Source organism: Arvicola amphibius, chromosome 1 (genome assembly GCF_903992535.2).
Source record: "Arvicola amphibius chromosome 1, mArvAmp1.2, whole genome shotgun sequence".
NCBI lineage: Eukaryota > Metazoa > Chordata > Mammalia > Rodentia > Cricetidae > Arvicola > Arvicola amphibius.
In genome coordinates, this window is record NC_052047.1 from 82,108,537 (window position 1) to 82,126,265 (window position 17,729).

Consider the following 17,729-nt stretch of genomic DNA (forward strand, 5'->3'; position numbering starts at 1 on the left):
GATGGCCTCAAACTCACAGCAACCTACCTGCCTCTGCTTCCCATGTGCTGAGTTTAAAGATGTATGTCACCACCCCTGAAAGTTTATATATTGTTTTGAAACTCCCTGTGAATCTAAAATTTTTTCAAAATGAAAATATTCTGCTAATCCTCATATGTTTGAGGTGGGAAAGTGGCGTTATGATTCTCGGTGGAGATTGAGCTTGGATGACAGGTGGGAAAGAGAAAATTGAAAAAGGAGAGACCAGAAAGATGGCTCAGCAGGAGCTAAGAAAAGGCTCAGCACTTAAGAACACTTGCTGCTGTTACAGAGGACCTGGTCTGGTTCCCAGCCATCCACATCTGGCCGCTCACAATTATCTATAAATCCAGTTCCGGGGGATCCAGCACTTTCTTCTGGTCCCCGGGGATGTCTGCTTACATGAGATACACGTGTAAAACAGGCACACGAGTGTGCACACAAATACAACCTTCTAAAAATGCTTCTGGTGGCTCTGCAGAGGCCTATGCACAACCCTGATGGCCTGAGCTTGACCTATGATCCCATCCCATAAGGAGAAAGCCAACTCCTGAAAGTTGTGCTGTGTCTTCCATGCAGACATCATGGCATGTTCGAGCCTGCACATACACATCAACTAGTAATAATAATAAATAAACAAGATGAAGTAAATTCAAAAACACAAAAGAAAACATATGCACAGCCAGGTCTTAGAGAGGATCGCCTAGTATCCCCAAAATCAACATCTTACATAATTGTGCTACAGAGCAATGTCAAAGACAAAAAATGGAAGTAATTAAACATAATTAAGTTATCAGGAGGCTGAGGCAGGAGGAACCTGAGTTTGAGGCTAGCATGGACTGTATACAAAATCCCAGGCCAGCCTGGGGTACATATCCAGATCCTGACTCAAAAAAAAAGGGGGGAAAAAAAGAGCATGAAGACAGGAAATGTAACTCAGGGTAACCCAGCACTTGCCCAGCAGGCACAAAGTCCTGGGATCGAATCCACCACCACAAATAGCTTTAGAAGTCCTGCAGATTTCTATAGTCACACACATGAACCTGAGTGTGATTATGCCTAAGTGTGTAGTTCTATACAATAGCCTCACATAGCAGCTTCCTGCCATCACTGTGACAGTGTAAATATAAACTAGGTCATTGCCACAAGGTCCCTTATGCTCCTCCTTTATGGCCATGCCCCTGCCTCCTTCATCATGTTGAATCCTTAGCTGCAGGCAACTTCTCCATCGCTAAGCTCTTTCATGAGTGCTCTACAAATGGAGTCATGCAGTAGAGACAGACTGGAAGCTACTTTTACGCCCCCCCCCCCCTTTTTATTAAACTTAGCACACTTTCCCTGAGGTTCCTACAGGTGGCCTGTCTATAGTTTATCCCTTTGTACTGCTGAGTAGCATCTCGCGATATGATGTACTATACCTTAGCCATTCAGTCTCGGAAGGAGAAGCATGTGGTTTTACAGTTTGAGGCTATTAATAAAGGGGCTGTGAACATCCTGTGGAAAGCCTCAGTGAACACAAATTTTTATGGCTCTGCAACAAACACCCCAGAGTGGACATGGCGGGTTATGTGGAGGGTTATGTTTAGCTTTTAGAGACAGATGTGCTGTTTTCCAAAGTTCTTGTGTCCCCGTTGTCAGTGTCTGAGTGATTCAGTCTCTCCACAATCTTGCCTTTGTATTTATGGTGGGGTTTGACTTTTTTTTTATTTGTATTTATTTACTTGTTTTATGCCTACGTGTGTCTGTGTAGCACTTGGCTACCCGGTGCTCAGAGACGTCAGAAGAGAGTGTCACATGCCCTGAAACTAGAGGAACAGATGGCTGTTAGCCACTGTGTGGATGCTGGGAGTTGAACCCAGGTCCTCTGCAAGAGCAGTCAGAGCTCTTAACTGCTGAACCATGTCTCCAAACTTACTGCTGGTTTCCGTGTTCTCCATCTGGGAGCTATGCCTCGCTGTGGCTTTAATTTGCCTCTCCCTGAGGTCTAGTGTTGATGAACATCTTGTTGGTGCTTGTTCGCAATAAACCTCTTCAAAAAGACATTGACATCTTTTTCTCATTTGCTCTTTGGATTATTCTATTTTTAATATTGAGTTTTGCCAGTCCTTTCCATCTTCTCTCTGCACCTTTTTCAGGTGCTTTGCAAGGCCTTCCTCCCAGTCTGGAACTTGCCTTTCACAAAGCAAAAAGGTTGCAATGTTAATGAGATTCAATTTAATATTTCTCCTTTTATGACTTATGCTTTCTGTATCAAGTCTAGGGACCCTTTGCCTCATCTGGGGTCACAAAGATCAAATATTTCCTAGAAATTTTTATAGTCTCATGTTTCATATTAAAGTCCCTGAATCAGCCCTGCATATCTGGAATAAATCCTTCTTGGTTCTACTCTGTTGTTCTTTGTGTACACTGTTGGGTTTGATTAGCAAAATTTTATTGAATATTTTTGCATGCCAAGTTCATGAGAAATCTTGGTCTATATTTTCCTTTTTAAGTGTTATCTTTGGTTTATGAATCAAGGAAATACCTCATAAAATGAGTTAGAAAGTGTGTCTTTGTTATGGTTTTCATACAAAAGGCCCCCACAGGCTCACGTGTCAAAGGCCTGATCTTTACAGGGTGGCACTTTGGAGAAGTGATGATATCATAAGGGGGTTAACTATGGATGGAGCTGCCCACTGATGGATGTGGAGCTGAATGGGCCCACAAGGGAAGTGGTCAGTAGAATTATGTATTTAAAGAATTTGTCTTGTTCAGGTGCTGTTTCTCTCTCTCTCTCTCTCTCTCTCTCTCTCTCTCTCTCTCTCTCACACACACACACACACACACACACACAAGCATACATGCATGCATTCACAAACATATGCACATACACAAGCACACATGCTTGCAGACACACATGCATGCACATACACAAACAAAACACATGCGTGTGTACACAGATGCATTCACAAACACATGTACATACACATGCACACGCTTGCACACACACATGCATGCACATGCACCACGAATACACACACTTTAAGTCCTTATACTACTGATATCCTGCCTCTCCTCATTGGACTGACACCTCTAAAGCCATGAACCAAGATAAATCTTCTCTTCTTTGTTTTTTTAAGTTATTTCTCTCAAACATCTGTCTCAGTGGTATGATGGCAAATATGCTCCGTTTCATCTTTCTGCAACACATTAAATAAAATTGGTATTAACTCTTTGAATGACTGATAAAAATTTCCCAGTAAAACTAACCTAGGACTAGATGTTTCTTTCTCAAGAGATATTTGGTGACAAGTTCAGTTTTCTTTCTTAAATTTTTGAAACAGGAACTTGCTATGTAGTCCCAGGCTAGCTTAGAAACTCTATGTAGACCCAGCTTGCCTCAAACTTGTAGCAATCTTTCTTCCTTTGTTTCCCAAATGGTGAGAATATAGGTGTGTTTGATTTTTAATAGTTAAAGGATTAGTGAAAATCTTTATCCATGTAAATCTGTAGTAGTGGCAGTGTACATGTGTGTGAGGTGGCAGGGAGTGGCTTGGTCACCACCACACACATGTGAAAGGCAGTGGCCAACTTTGTTTCCCTGTCCCCCACCTCCCAAGGGTCCCAGGAGTTGAACTCAGGTCCCCAGGCTTAGGCAGAAAGTATCTGTGTCCACTTCGCCACCTCGCCAGCCCTATCCTTTATTCTTGGTTTTGTGGGAAGCCCTGTGGATGTCTATGGTCATCAGCAGCAGCAGAACTCTGGGTTTTGGTTTATTCTGAGTATTGGTACAGGGTTGTGGAAGAATTGGTCCTTTTCTTCTAAGGCTCTAATTTTCAAACATAAATTTCTCCAAAATTTTCTGATCTTGTTCTTTTTAAGTAGTATATGTTAATTGTGCAAATAACAGGCTTATTATAACATTTTCATTCATATCTAATGGTTTTTATTCTTTTGGCGACATTTACTGCCCCCCCATTACTTTTTTTGCCTCCTTTGCTCCTCTATTGATCTCCTCTGCCCTCTTACTCTATCTTTCTGTTTCTTTCCTTCTTTATTTTCCTTCCTCCTTTTTGTTGACACAGAGTCTCACTATGTCGCCTCAGCCTCCAGAGTCCTGGGATTCTGAGCGTTCGCTACAGCATCAACTTTGCTGTTCTCTTAATAACTTCCAGGTCCGCCACGGCAACCCCTGTTTTACTCTCAATACAGGTCACTTGAGTGTTTTCTTTTTTTCCCTTTTTTATTTCTATGTTTAGTTATGTGTCTGAGTTTGTGTCTGTGAGTGTGTGTGTGTGTGTGTGTGTGTGTGTGTGTGTGTGTGCACGTGAGTTGCAGGCACCCAAAGATGCTGGAAGCCCTGTAGCTATGGTTGTCAGCAGCTATGACCTGGCCAAGGTTAGTGCGAGGACCAGAACTCACAACCTCTGCAAGAACAGTGTGTGTGCCGGGCGGTGGTGGCACATGCCTTTAATCCCAGCACTCGGGAGGCAGAGGCAGGCGAATCTCTGTGAGTTCGAGACCAGCCTGGTCTACAAGAGCTAGTTCCAGGACAGGCTCTAGAAACTACAGGGAAACCCTGTCTCGAAAAAACCAAAAAAAGAAAAAAAAAGAACAGTGTGTGCTCTCAACTGCTGGGCCATCCCTCCAGTCCCTGTTTTCTCCTTTTTTTGTCTTATTAATCACAATTACCAAGTTCATTGATTTCTTTTAAATAACTAGTGTTTTCTTTCATTTGTTTTCTGTATTGTTTTCCTGTTTTTGATTTTATTGACTTTTGTGCTTCAACATTTCCTTGCTTTCTTTGTTTTGGTTTTATTTTGTTTTGCCTTTTCTAAGTTCTTGGGGAGAGAATTTACATTAGTGATTTGATATATTTTCTATTATTAATGTAAGCATTTGGAGATGAATGTTCCTGTCAGCACTGTATCTAAAAATGTTGATGTAGGTTTGTGTGGTTTGGTATTGTTTTCATTTTATCCAGTGGTATTTTTATTTCCTTTCATATACCTCTTTGACCCATATATTATTTATAACTATGTTGCTTAATTTCCAAGTGTTCATACAATTTTTGTCTTATTGTATTTTATTTCTAGTTTTACTCTGCTATGTCCAAGAACATAGTCAGTATAATTCCAAACCTTTTAAATTTTCTTGTTTGTTTTGTGAACAGGATATAGTCTATTTAGGTGATGCTCCACAGAACAACAGAATAGATATTCTTTCATTGTTGGGTGAGAGTTCCTACAAATGTCAACTTGATACTATTGTTTAGAGGGCTTTCTCAGGCCATCCAAATCCTTGAAGAGCAAGATGTTAGGGAGGGGGGGTCCAGTTATTCAATATCCTCTCTTCATCTTACTATCCCAGTTCCACGCTCTATCTAAGGATCTTCCCCTCTGGAACCTAATCCTTCAATGATTCAAAGTCACTCCCTTGAGGATTATTGACATTTTAAGTAAGCCCAGTGCCCCCCCCCCATCAAATGTGGTAAAGTCCAGGTCTGGGACCTGATGAAGGCAAATGACAGAAGAGATGCCCAGCATAGCAAAGTCGGCCCAGCAGTCAGTCAGTAAATGAGTCAATCAGGCAAAGTCAAAACTCATTCCAACTAGAAGACTGGGAAGTCCCGATAGGTCTATGAAGTAGCCAAAAGTCAGTGTCTTAACTAACAGCTGAAACTAGGAACTAACCAAGAAGCTCAAGGTTGGGATCCAGGAGCTCATAAGGGCATGCAAGAGCCCAGTGTGGTTTCCTCTAAGCCTTTTTGCCTGGGTCAAAGGTCAAGGGGCTCCTTCCTGGACAATCTGAAACACAGTCTCATAAACTGTGGGTCATAAACTCAAAAGGGGTCACACAATCGAATACTGTGTGGAAGTTATGAGAATTGGGAAAATATTGTGAGCACTGCCTGACCAAAAGTTAATTCAAACTCTCACGCCTCTGAGCCTGTGTTGTGTCACACAGCTTCACCACGGCCTTGGTTCACGCTCTGCCCACTCTTCACTATGATGACAGTCAACACAGCTTGGACCACCTTGACTCGTCTCCGAGACAGGGCAGACGATGTTTTCTGCTTTTATAGACATACAATAGTTTAACTGTAGAAAACAGTGACTTCAGTATTCTCATATCATTGTTCCTCAACATGTATCAAATTAGTACATCTTTAGATTGTATTGTTAGAATATTTCATTTCTTTTGAATGCTGTTTGAGTCGCTGAGATTCATTTTTAAAATCTACTAAATTAATTTTGACTTGGGCTTGAAACAGACTTGAAATTTCTCTTAAAATTGTCTTCAAGTGCATCTGCCATTTTGTGATATCTGTATATACAGCTTTGCACCCTCAGTACCAGCAACTACAAAAATTAGCCATCATCTCTAAGAAACACTAAAGATACTTGCATCCTGACATGCCAAATATTGAGCCAAGATTTAATTTTTATGTAAAAATAAGCAAACAGTCCATTTCCTAAGTATGTATATCAACTATCACCCTTAATAAATGGCAACATTGTATTTATAACAGGGAATTATTTTTAAATACATTTCTTTATGATTTGTGATCAGTAAATATTGATCATTTAAACCTATTTTATATTTCTTTCTACCAAGATTCATGTTAAACATTCTCAGGCAAAAATGGCCCCAAGTGGAAAAAGTTTATGGATTCCTTTTCTAAAGGTAACCTTCTAGCAAACCTGGCTGCCACTGGGACTGGAGAGATGGCTCATTGGTGAAGAGTACTGGTTGCTCTTACAGAAGACCCAGGTTCAATTCCCAGCATCTCCATGGAAGGTGAAAGCATCTATAATTCCAATTCTAAGGGTTCTTACACCCTCTTCTGTCCTATATATATTATATGTGCATGGTGCACATACACACAAGCATGAAACACTAATACTCATAAAATAAAAGAAAAATAATTTATAAAAGAAATTGGCTGCTACAGCAACAATGTACATCATCATCAACAAGATGAGAAGGAAGATATTCAGAAATACATCCCCTGGATGCTCTCAACTTATTCTGCGCAAATATCACCTTATTGGACCCACACATCTCTTTGGTCCGATGGAAATTATCACTGAAGAAGCAATAAGAAGGGAATTTCAAGGGATGTTGTCAGAAGAGCAACCTTAGGAAATAGAGAGAAGCCTACACCAATAAATAACAGGTAGACTGTGTAACCACCGGCTCTTGTTCCTGAAACTCTGAGAGACAGGAAACTGGCATTCTGATGTATCTCACTGTGTTGAACTCATTCTTCCATCACTCAACTTTTGACTGACTCTAAAACGATGCTGATACTCTTCTTAACCACATTTTCCAACTGCCAGCGACTCTTGACCTTTGACATCGGAACTCCAACCGCCATGACAGGTGATTCTGTGCAAGATGCGGGCCTTTCCTAAAAGTCTGAAAGTTTATCCTCAAACACACATAAACCATGTGACTGCTCTGGAAGCGTCCCAGAAGTCATGCAACATGCCTGGAAGTTCAGGCCTCTAGGGCACAGCAGTTCTCTCTTCCTTATAACCACCTGGAGGCGGACCCTTCTGTGCCTTCACCCCCTGCCACCCACTGATCTGTCTCAGGTGAAGAGCACATCTTGGGGCCCTGCAGTCTCAGAATTCCCCACAAGACTTGTGGACACGTAACCATGGAAGAAGGCCCAGGCCACCTTCTCCATCCTTCTTACTCCCCCGTTGCTCTATCCAGAAGATGAAACAGACGCTTCAATAAATCAGAAGGGACCACTGATTTATTGGCCCACATATCTTAACTGAGACACACAGTCTACACTGGAATGGAGTGGAATGAGGGTATCTACAAAAAGCAGCCACTGCGCGGGAAACAAAAGCCTAAGGACACGGAATTGGATGGCTGTCTCGTCAAACCAAGACCCTATGTAGCGATACTGTGCAGCTCCGATTCAGTATGGGGGCCCCCCCCACAATAAAGCCGTGGCTGTAATTACTATAATGACCTCCCACTGCTAGTGTGTCTTTAATTAAGTCTTTATCAGTAGGCATTTGCCACTTAAACCTAACTCGACGTAACTACAGCAGCATATCATCCACATCTTCACAAAGAATTATGGAATCATATTTCTGTCACGAAGATGAAAGGGGATATTTAGTTCAAGTGTCATTTGCAGACAGGCTGCATAAAGGAAAATCAAGCTGTCCTTTATTGGCTCTTCCTGACAAGTGAGGCTTGGCTGAGAGATGCCAAGGGGGTTTGTGTATGTGTGTTTTGGTTTCACCCCACTTCTTACCACAACCCACTTCCTTTCTACATAAACCGTGGGGGAAAGAAAGACACCAAATTAATAACACACTTGATTACCGCCAATTTCTTGAGGTGGAAAGGGGCTGAGACTCTCCAGGGAAGCTCAGAGACACCGAGCAAGATGTTTCAAGGGGCACTAGCGTGACTGACCAGACCAGGACTGCAGCCTCCTTGCCCCACAGCCGGGCTTGCTTCCCTCATCTTCTCCCGCAAGATACACCCACAGTCCCCTCGGCCTGAAGAGACCACATTCCAAGGTCAGGTTTCCAGTCATAATTACTTCCTTACGTTAGCGTTAAAGCAAGCACTCAGTTTTGGCAGCGCTTAGCCACACAGGCCAGACAAACCCTGTCAGGGAAAGGCCGCCAGTTCCAAGCCTTTCAGGGTGTTAACAGGGAGCTGCTTCTGCTGTGTTCCCCTTGTTGAGAGAAACCTGAGTATTCACCCTGGCCCTCGCTTCTAGGAGGTAACTGGATCTGTTTGGGTTCCACTGAAAGACCCCACCCATCCCCGTGGTCAACAAGTCTGGCCAACACTGGCCTCTCCCGAGAGGCCAGGCCAAGGCTCTGTCGTTCTTGTATGCACATCAAAAGCCTTTTGGTTTAAGAAGCTGTTCCACCAAATGTGGACATCCTTCCTAATCCGAGGGAAGGCATTACATTCTAGGGTCTCTGCAAGGGCGGGCGCGCGTCGGGGGGGCGGGGGCAGAATTGTGGTTGGAACTTTCCCGGGAACACCCCAAAGGAGAAGCCCAGGCCTCCTGGTGGCTGTGTGGTTCTGCTTTGCCCCTCAGACCTGGGTCTGCGCAGATGCCCCAGACTCTACCGTTGGTTCCAGAGTTTCGGGCTCCTGCTGGGGAAGCCTGGCGCTGCCACCAATTTCCACCTCTCTTCCGTGTCATCTTTGGCCCTCTCCTTTCGGTTCTAATTTCATTTTGAACAGCGTAAAGGCTGACCACAGAAGAACTGAAAATGAGAACGAAATAGAGACCTGGGAGAAAGCGTGCTTCCCGAGGAGGACCTGGGGGGAAATACTATTCAATTTTCTCCCACATATTTGCACCCAGCCAGGGAGTGTTTCAGGTTTTCCCACCTTGCCAAGGACACCCGCTGAGAAGGTGCCTGACCTCGCAGGTGGGGCAGCTGCTGCTGGGTGGCTTATGAGTCCCGCCACTGCTGTTCACATGGCCAAGCCTGGGAAGAGTTGCGCGTTTGGAGGAGAAATCCCAAATTGTCCTCCACTCCGAATTTTGCTACAACTGTTTCCATCACTCGAAATGAAGCCGTCTGAATTTCTGATGGAGAAGTGAGACCCGGAGCTGGAGGCAGTCCTTGCATGCTGGCCACTGCTGGATCTTCCTCCTGCAGGCTTCATTCGTAAAAGGGCCGAGTAGTAGAAGGGCGGTGAATCCTGCACGAACCGTATTACCGCAGTGCTGGACTCCGCTCCCTTCGACCTCGCCTTGTCTCAGCATCCTTTCCCTAGGGTTCTGCACACAGCCAGGAATCCTCTAGACTCGGCCAGAGGGAAAGTGGGCTCTGAGCTCGATGGTCTGTACTTCTCAGGATGGAGGTTCTCTACTTGACAGGAGCTCTCGGGCAGCGCTGCCCAGAATCCCAGCCTCCTCCATTGAGTCTGCTGCTCTCTGTGGTAAGGAAGAGGACCTCAGGCTGTCTCAGCAGATACACTCAGTTGAGACATTTTCATTTGACAAAGGACCTCGGCAAGCGATGATTGTCAAAAGCCAGCATCCACTAGTTTGCCTCAGCATACAAATAAATACTTGACTTTCCTGGGGCCAAATCCATCTCCTAGTGAGTCCCTAGGTTCTTTACCATACCCACATGTTAGATTGTTTCTCTGGGTGATGCCAAGCTCTCCCTGGAGCAGAAAGGAAACAAAATTAAGTTGTCATATACCTAGAAAGCATATTTCTTAGGAAGAATCACTCTTAGGAATTATTTCTAATCAAAACTGAGGTAATGCCCATCTCCAAAAACCCAGAGCTAAATCCAAAACCCTTCAGAAATATTTGTTGACTACAGATGAATGACGCCTGGATAAACCATTTTCTCTCCCTCGAGAGAGCCCTCATTCCCTTCCCTCTTTCCTTGTTTTCTTTGTCCTCAAGCAAAGATGTTGGCGGCTCCTAAGAAGCCACATGTTATTTTCTACATGGAAGGGAATGGGAGAAACACAGAGAGAGGTAATACGCACTGACATGAAAAGCTACGGACAGGAAAAGCATGATTCCACTAACGGTAAGATGGGTTGAGAAGCCTGTGCATAGACTCTTCTGCATCCTGGTGCCAGGATCCCAGACCCAGGCAGATGCCATTGGCATGGGGTATGATCTAGCAGTTGAGATTGCTTTAAGTGCCCCAGGCTTTATAATAGTACAGCCAAGTTTGCAAGAAAGTGTCTGTTTCTAGTTGTCGTTGGCCAAGGTCTAGACACTGGTCAGAAAAGTGTAGCAAATTTGGCTCTGAGCCTTTTAGCACAGAGGTTTAAAGAAAGAAACACCATCCATTGCGTGATCCGCAGTGTCCACAGACGAAATCAAATCACTTGTTTTAGAAGTGCAGCCCCAGGCCCGTGAGAATTAGCTGGAGGTGAAGATGGGAAATGGAGCTTCTCAAACAGGGTATTCAGCCAGGGACTGCTGACCCACTATGAGACAGCTCTGCTTCGAAGGGCCTGCAGGCAAAAGCAGAGTCAGGCTGCAAGCTTTCTCTCTAACAGCAGTGAACAGCCCCGTCTAGGTGTGTTGCCTGTGAGGAGCCCGTCATGTTCACTGTCTCAGTTTATCCTTACAGCCCCTTGACGAGGTGGGCATGTCCCAGGGGTTAGCGAGTGAGGCTCCAAGGCGGGGGGGGGGGGTGTGAAGGGGGGCAGACCCCATGGCCTGAATGGAGGACACCTGGCATGAGATGGAGCTGGATTTCAGAGGGCACCAGCTGACCTAAGTCTTTGCTCTCAGTGGCCACGATGTACTAACAGTGAGCTCAATGTTGAGAGTCAGGTTTTCCTTCTTCTCAAGCTGTTCTAATGATAATAACATCATCCCAAGCACTGTTGAATTAGAGCAAACTCCTTCAGCAGTCTATAAGCAGCACACGGTTCCGACTGTATGGAAATGACAGATGCAGCTCTCCTTAGGCCCAGGAAAGGTACCCTGTGGGCATACATGCACACATCAAACATAAATACATAGGGCTTTCGTTGTGGGTTTTTCTTTTTTATATATATAATGCTAGGGATTAACCCAAGGGCTTTGTGCATTCCAGACAAGTGTTGATCCCTGGGTTACTTCTCTAACCCATCCTGGTCTTATTTTCTCATAGCAAGAGACTAGAACAATACAAAAGGGTGCTGGCTGAAAAAAAAAACCATATTATGCAGCGGCATAATACACAACTATAAAAAATGAAACGGTTTTTTTATGTCTCATATTACGAACTGGAAAAGGTAAGACAGACAGCAGATATTGTATCACGCCTCTGGGATAATGGAAGATGGGCGGTAACAGAGTATGTTCTGTGGGTCTACTTGGATAAAGCACACGTAGGGTAACATGAGTGTAGTGCCAGCCAGGAGAGTGGAGGAGGGCAAAGCGGATGGTGAGGGGGGCAGGTGGTTCTAAGCAATACAGTTTTTAGACTTTTGAACTCTTCAAGCAGCGAAGTATCACTTATTGGTAAAGGAAAATAAATAACTCAAAAGCTGACTTTGCGAGGTCATATGTCCCTCAGCTGGTAAGTGGCAAAGCTGGAATCTTTAACCTGCATCTCTCTCTCTCTCTCTCTCTCTCTCTCTCTCTCTCTCTCTCTCTCTCTCTCTCTCTCTCTCTCTCTCTCTGTCCCTGTCTCTCTCACACACACACTTCCTTTTCACCCATGAACCGAGGGATGTGCCTCGTCGTCCACAGTCCTGCCCCTCGTGGATCTCCCCTGTAGTGGCTCAGGATCTGGGGGATTCATGGCACCATTCAGGTTTCATCCGTTCAGTCTCCCTCGAAGAATCCGGCAGTAGCTGAGCAATCAACAAGAAGCTGCATGCAGGACTCAGAATGCTCTCCCGGGACGAGTTTCCATCACTGTCCTGTGTAAGCAGGATGAGTTGTGTGCTCTGAACCCTCCTGCTAACAAATAACTATCCTTGCCCACCACTCATCGTGCCTGTCAGCCCAGCTCGGGGCTGTACCTTGGCTTGAGTTAAGGCAAGGGCTGATGCTGCCAATACAGAGCCAGGATGCTGTTCTGCACAGACCAGAAATGGCAAACAAAACTTAGAACTTCACAGCCTATCTGTTCTGATTTGGAATACTGTGTCTTCCAAAACAACAACAACAATAAAATAAAATAAAAAAAAAACAAACTTTGAAGGAAACAAAAGAAGGTCATTTTCTACCCTTGACATCTTTTCTCGACTCTGGAATTATCTCAAAGCTGCCCAAGAGCTTTAGAAAATCACTTCCATGATTGAGGCAGAGAAGGCTGAGAGTTGTTGGCACTGCCAGGGAGCCTCTCCCGGAGCCTAGCCCTCTGTCTTAGAGGCCAGGCCTAAGCCCCACTGGCAACTCATCTTTCTTGGAGGGTAAATGGGCCAGCGCCCCGTGTTCTCTTATACTCAAATCAGCCACATTGGCTTCACTTCCCACCACCAAGAAAGCAAAGTGAGCCACTTGGGTTTTGTGGTTTTCCTAGCTGTGGATGGAGAAAGGAAATTCTTCTGTGTAAAACTGTTGTTATACAGAGGGCCTGCATTGGCAATAAATTGAGTTTTGAACTCAAATACATCTAGCCAAGGTCCGGTTGATGCAAAATTATGGAACAAGACTATTGCTGTCAGTGACCCTCATCTCCCTGTCTGTTCCCATGTCCCCTCGCCGGGTAATGCCTACGTTTGGGGGGGGGGGCGGTCTGTGGCACTAGGAAACAGTGGACATGAGAGTGAGAAGAGGAACATACCCCAAAACAGTGGGCACTAAAACAAATGCACTGCAAGTAAGGAGGGGGGACCCCGAGAGAGTCAAAGCTTCCTGGAGGAGGTGAGATTTGAACCAAAGCCTACAGGTTACCTAGATGCTAGCCGAGCACAGCTTGAAGTTCAAGGCTCTGCATTTCAAAACATCACTAGTTCAAGTAGCTTTAGACCATTTCTAGCACCAGACAAGACTGACTTCATGTAAATTGATTATTTTTATTGTTTACACTCAGCTTTGCCAACAAGCATGTTTGTGCTTAAGTTATCCGAGGTCAAGTGTTTCCAACTACTGGCAGACAAAATACCATTAGTCTTAGCAAGAAGTCATTTAATATAGATATGGATAATTTGCATGTATATGAATCTTGGTTTACTGATAGTAATTTAAGGTCAATCCTGTTATATGTATATGTATTTCTGATATTGAATAAGGTATTGTGATTGTTTAGTTCGTTTAAAAATGTAATGTATAATTAGGAAACATAAGTTGTTAATAGATAATCATCAATAATCAAGCTTGGAGTCATGTTAGTTAGATTTTCTAGATATATAGAGATATATTTCAGTTAGATAGGCATTCTTCATATCTTTCAAAGACTACAGAACATGGCATTTAATGTTTTAATAACTTAGGGCTTTTCATGACAATGAGACACGTCTGCTCCTGACAGCACCAATCTACTTCAAGAGGAAGATGGGCATTGAAGAGGCTCCTTATGGAGTTTGATAGCCATTTGGACAAGAAACTGCTCTGCCTGGACTGATGCATAAACTGGACACAGAGAACCCTCAGAGAGAGGACTGCTGAACTTGCCTAAAGGTGAGGTGATCTTTTGGAGTTCCTGATTCATGAAAGAGTCTACGAGACATTTTGCAGGACACAGCAGATAGTGACTGAACTGCCTTTGAAATTTCCTGTTTTATGGAAATGTCTCTGGATACTATGGGCCTGAAGGCCAAAGATGGATGCCCCAACTGTACAAAGGAACTTTGGGTGACTGTCCAGGCAGTGAGATGTCTCTGTGATTTCTAGAGTTTTGTAAGTTGCTTACTTCTCATTTACTTAGGTAATATTATATCCTTCTGAAGTCTTTGATGGAGTTGAAGAACAGATAGATAGTTATAATTGTTTTCCTTTGTTATGATAAAAGATAAAATAGATATAAATATAGTAACTGTAATTCTTACTTGATAACTGTTTTGTTATATGTAATTTTGCTATGTTAAAGTTAAAGCCTTCTTTTTCTCGTTTAAACAGAAAAAGGGGAAATGATGTGGGAGGGTCTTCTGTTTTGTGTTGATTTCATTGGTTAATAAAGAAACTGCCTTGGCCATTTGATAGGCGAGCCCTTAGGTGGGTGGAGTAGACAGAACAGAATGCTGGGAGGAAGAGGGAAGTGAGGCAATCGCCATGCCTCTCCTCTCTGGGTCAGACGCCATGGATCCAGCCCCCAGGTCAGACATGTTGAATCTTTCCCAGTAAGCCACCACCTTGTGGTGCTACACAGATTACTAAATATGAGTTAATTAAGATGTGAGAGTTAGCCAGTAAGAGGCTAAAGCTAATGGGCCAAGCAGTGTTTAAATGAATACAATTTGTGTGTTGTTATTTCAGGGCATAAGCTAGCCAGGCGGCCAGGAGCCAGGCAGTGGGAACATGGCCTGCTGCTCCTTCTATAGTCATTGCTTCTCTAAACCACCTTCTGCTGTGGGAAGTTAGCCACATCCCTTGACCCCTGCCCTAGTCGACCACACACTAAGGTGGAATATGCTTCAGGCAGACTCACTGAAACCCTAAGTCCCTATTAGACCAGGGCTATACAAAGGTCGTTCCATTGATGTTTGCTCTTTTTCTATAGTTGCAAAGCTCCTCCCACACTCGTCTCCATGCTGACCTCAAAAGCGACCATTGCCTGCAGTGGGACCAGAGGCCTTTGCAGGAGGCAGAGCTTGTTCTGCAAGCTCCCACAAGAGACTCTGGAGGCATCCCTGCGCCTTGTAGCTGTGTGCTCCCAGTAACCCCCAGCCAAGCACAGTGTGGGAAGCTGATATCGTAGGGCTGCCCTTTTCTGTTGGAGGCTTTCTCGCATTAGACCATGCCATTACCATGGCAACTTTGTGAAGCAGGTGCTGTCATTTGCCACCTCTGCAAAACTGAGCAGTGAGTAATACGTTCACTGGCACAATAAGCATCTAGGAAGTACCAGATTCATGACCAGAAAGCCTAACCTTTGAGCTCATTCCCTCCTGTGTCGGATGGAGAGTGGAGTCTTCAGGGCTTCACCAAGCGACAAATCTCTACCTCATAACTTTATTATTTGAAGGATGCTAGACAAGTCACACACGCCTCTTCCAGGCTTTACTGTCCTCACCTGGAAAGTGGTCCCAGTCTCAGAAGCTATCTTAGAGGCAGTAAAGGACTCTGCCCATCATCATGTGGAGCCAAGTGGCATTTCACAGATGTTTCTGTCATTCCGTATTTGCAAGCCTGTCTCTGCCCACACCATCCTAAGACTGGTCTTGCTCCTTTCTCCTTGGGTGCCCATCCAGAGCCCCTCCCTTGTAACAGGCTTTCAGGAGATGTTTGCTCACTGACTGTGTTTGACAACAATAGCTACTCTCAGCTATTTCAAATGATCAAGTAAGGGCTGCCTCTATCTGGATGCAAAACAGCCTCTTTTGCTGAATTCTATTCCTTGATGTTCAGAAACAAGTTACCAAGTACTTCAAGAGTTTGTTCTCAGAGTCTCCAATTAGCTACATAATTCTTTTCTTCCCTATAGGAAATGAGTGAAGGTCGCCTCCCTTTGTCTCCAAGGGTTCCTCGGTTGGGGCTCTGGTTCCCACCTAAGGGAGGTCTCTCATTTCCATGAGTGAAGCATCAAAATCTACACAATAAAGCATACCCAGGTAGGAAAGGGTAGGTTTTCTCTCTGTAAGAAAACTGGTAGCTCCTTGGAAGGCCAGGGACCCATTCGTATCTCACCTTCCCTCAGAGAAGACCAGAAGAAAGTTAGCAATAAAGAAAATGAGACATATTGCCATTGATCCCTGGCAATTTGTCACTCAGCAGTTCACTTGCTCTTAGAAATAACTAATATTGGGGCTGGAGAGATGGCTTAGTGGTTAAGAGCACCACCTGCTCTTCCAAAGGTCCTGAGTTCAATTCCCAGCAACCACATGGTGGCTCACAACCATCTGTAATGAGATCTGATGCCCTCTCCTGGCCTGCAGGAGAGATAGCACTGAGAATATTGTATACGAAAAAAGAAAGAAAGAAAGAAAGAAAGAAAGAAAGAAAGAAAGAAAGAAAGAAAGAAAAGGAATAACTAATATTGCCCCTCCACAGCCTATACACCTCCTCCTTCCAGCTGAAAGCACAGTCTCCACGCCTTGCCCTCCAACATTGTTCTTGTTGCTGGGCCCACTCTGAGCCTCCACCAAGGTCACACCAACAGAGTGGCTTCTTCTCTCCAAATTCTAGAGGGCTAAGTCCAGGTGTTGAGAGGGCCCTGCTCCGTCCGGGGGCTCTGGAGGAGGATCATTTTACAGCATCTGATATTTGCCAGTGTCCTTGTCATTCCTTAGCTTGTGGGTGGTGCCACTGTCATCTCTCCCTCTGCTCCACATGGCCTGATCCCATCTTTGGGTACCAATCATCCTCTTCTCCCTGGGTCATCAGCATGTGGGAGTTAGGGCTTGCCGTAATCTAGTATGACCACATCTCACCTGGTTATGTCCTTCCAGACCCAATGTCTTGTTCTCAGGCTTGATGTAGACCCAGAATTGTGCGGGACACTATGTCACCCCGTACAAGAAGAGCTTGGGATGAGTGGAGGGATTCGCATGCTGACTTTGGGATATGACTTGACAGTTTTCAGGTTCCTTCCCCCAGTTAAAAAGAGATGGGTTATGATGCCAATATTCCACAATTAGAGAGACATTCCTGTAGCTTTTGATGCCTTTACTGCCTAGCAGAATAAAAACAAAAGCTTTACGATTCCAGCCTCTATCTGTAGGAACGACAAGCACGAATCCCCGCAGCCGAGGCCACCAGTCCCTCTTAGAGCCAAACATCTAGCAGGACCCAGGTTGGACTGGGGTGTAACTGGAGGTTTGCTACTTTAAGGAAGCAGGTATCGAGGACAACATGAGTAAGATGCGTGTAGATGTTGCTTCAGCACCCAAAGTAAGCAGGGAAGCCAGAGTCAGAAAGCAAGCCCTGAGGGGACAGAGAGTGGAGGACCTGTCCACGCTGCATCACACACCCCGAGCCCCTGCCCTGTGCCGGCCGGGAGCCTGCTTGGTGCTTGCATACGGGGTTTATTCATCCCCTCACACACAGGAAAACTAAAGGACCGGGGAGTCGGGTGGCTTGGGAAAGGCTGAGAAACAGCCAGTGTTGGCCAAGGCCAGGCTCCAGAACCGGCGTTCCTGCCCGTCTTCTG